The sequence below is a fragment of the Cornus florida genome, unplaced genomic scaffold (assembly GCF_030987335.1).
Source record: "Cornus florida cultivar Cherokee Brave unplaced genomic scaffold, ASM3098733v1 CherokeeBrave_3.0.0_Hap2_scaffold_62, whole genome shotgun sequence".
Taxonomy (NCBI): Eukaryota; Viridiplantae; Streptophyta; class Magnoliopsida; order Cornales; family Cornaceae; genus Cornus; species Cornus florida.
In genome coordinates this window covers 30001-32500 of record NW_026775893.1, presented here as the reverse complement: position 1 = coordinate 32500, position 2500 = coordinate 30001, and positions in this window count along the sequence as shown.

Here is a 2500-nt window from a genome sequence, read left to right as displayed (position 1 = left end):
TTTGGGTTTGAAAATTTTATGGGAGCTTCCTAGAAGACTAAGAAGTGCTTTGCTCGAGACGGATTTCGATTTGGAGGTCCGCCGTGTTAATTTTGCCAATTACGGCTCCTCGCGCGCACGCTCAAGCACCCCGACGTGCACACCGGCGCGCACGTGGGCATCGTATGCTAAAAAATGAAGTTTGGAGTTTGGGTTTGAAAATTTTACGGGAACTTCCTAGAAGCCTAAGAAATGCTTTGCTCGAGACGGATTTCGATTTGGAGGTCCCCCGAGTTAATTTTGCCCATTACGACTCCTCGCCCGCACGCTCGTGCACCCCGGCGTGCACGTGGGCATCGTATGCTAAAAAATGAAGTGTGGAGTTTGGGTTCGGAAATTTTATGGGAGCTTCCTAGAAGCCTAAGAAATGCTTTGCTCGAGACGGATTTTGATTTGGAGGTCCCACGAGTTAGTTTTGGCCCATTATGACTCCTCGCCCGCACGCTCAAGCACCCCGGCGTGCACGTGGTCATCGTATGCTAAAAAATGAAGTTTGGAGTTTGGGTTTGAAAATTTTATGCGAGCTTCCTAGAAGCCTAAGAAATGCTTTGCTCGAGACGAATTTCGATTTGGAGGTCCCCCGAGTTAATTTTGCCCATTATGACTCCTCGTCCGCACGCTCGTGCACCCCGACGTGCACGTGGGCATCGTATGCTAAAAAATGAAGTTTGGAGTTTGGGTTTGAAAATTTTATGGGAGCTTCCTAGAAGACTAAGAAATGCTTTGCTCGAGACGGATTTCGATTTGGAGGTCCCCCGAGTTAATTTTGCCCATTATGACTCCTCGCCCGCACGCTCGTGCACCCCGACGTGCACGTGGGCATCGTATGCTAAAAAATGAAGTTTGGAGTTTGGGTTTGAAAATTTTATGGGAGCTTCCTAGAAGACTAAGAAGTGCTTTGCTCGAGACGGATTTCGATTTGGAGGTCCCCCGGGTTAATTTTACCCATTATGACTCCTCGCCCGCACGCTCGTGCACCCCGACGTGCACGTGGGCATGGTATGCTAAAATTGAAGTTTGGAGTTTGGGTTTGAAAATTTTATGGGAGCTTCCTAGAAGCCTAAGAAATGCTTTGCTCGAGACGGATTTCGATTTGGAGGTCCCCCGAGTTAAGTTTGCCCTTTATGACTCCTCGCCCGCATGCTCGTGCACACCGGCGTGCACGTGGGCATCGTATGCTAAAAAATGAAGTTTGGAGTTTGGGTTCAGAAATCTTATGGGAGCTTCCTAGAAGCCTAAGAAATGCTTTGCTCGAGACGGATTTCGATTTAGATTTCCGCCGTGTTAATTTTGCCAATTACGGCTCCTCGCGCGCACGCTCAAGCACCCCGACGTGCACACCGGCGCGCACGTGGGCATCGTATGCTAAAAAATGAAGTTTGGAGTTTGGGTTTGAAAATTTTACGGGAACTTCCTAGAAGCCTAAGAAATGCTTTGCTCGAGACGGATTTCGATTTGGAGGTCCCCCGAGTTAATTTTGCCCATTACGACTCCTCGCCCGCATGCTCGTGCACACCGGCGTGCACGTGGGCATCGTATGCTAAAAAATGAAGTTTGGAGTTTGGGTTTGAAAATTTTATGGGAGCTTCCTAGAAGACTAAGAAGTGCTTTGCTCGAGACGGATTTCGATTTAGATTTCCGCCGTGTTAATTTTGCCAATTACGGCTCCTCGCGCGCACGCTCAAGCACCCCGACGTGCACACCGGCGCGCACGTGGGCATCGTATGCTAAAAAATGAAGTTTGGAGTTTGGGTTTGAAAATTTTACGGGAACTTCCTAGAAGCCTAAGAAATGCTTTGCTCGAGACGGATTTCGATTTGGAGGTCCCCCGAGTTAATTTTGCCCATTACGACTCCTCGCCCGCACGCTCGTGCACCCCGGCGTGCACGTGGGCATCGTATGCTAAAAAATGAAGTTTGGAGTTTGGGTTCGGAAATTTTATGGGAGCTTCCTAGAAGCCTAAGAAATGCTTTGCTCGAGACGGATTTTGATTTGGAGATCCCACGAGTTAGTTTTTGCCCATTATGACTCCTCGCCCGCACGCTCAAGCACCCCGGCGTGCACGTGGGCATCGTATGCTAAAAAATGAAGTTTGGAGTTTGGGTTCGGAAATTTTATGGGAGCTTCCTAGAAGCCTAAGAAGTGTTTTGCTCGAGACGGATTTCGATTTGGAGGTCCCCCGAGTTAGTTTTGCCCATTATGACTCCTCCCCCGCACGCTCAAGCACCCCCGCGTGCACGGGGGCATTGTATGCTAAAAAATGAAGTTTGGAGTTTGGGTTTGGAAATTTTATGGGAGCTTCCTAGAAGCCTAAGAAGTGCTTTGCTCGAGACGGATTTCGATTTGGAGGTCCCCCGAGTTAATTTTGCCCATTATGACTCCTCGCCCGCACGCTTAAGCACCCCCGCGTGCACGTGGGCATTGTGTGCTAAAAAATGAAGTTTGGAGTTTGGGTTTGTAA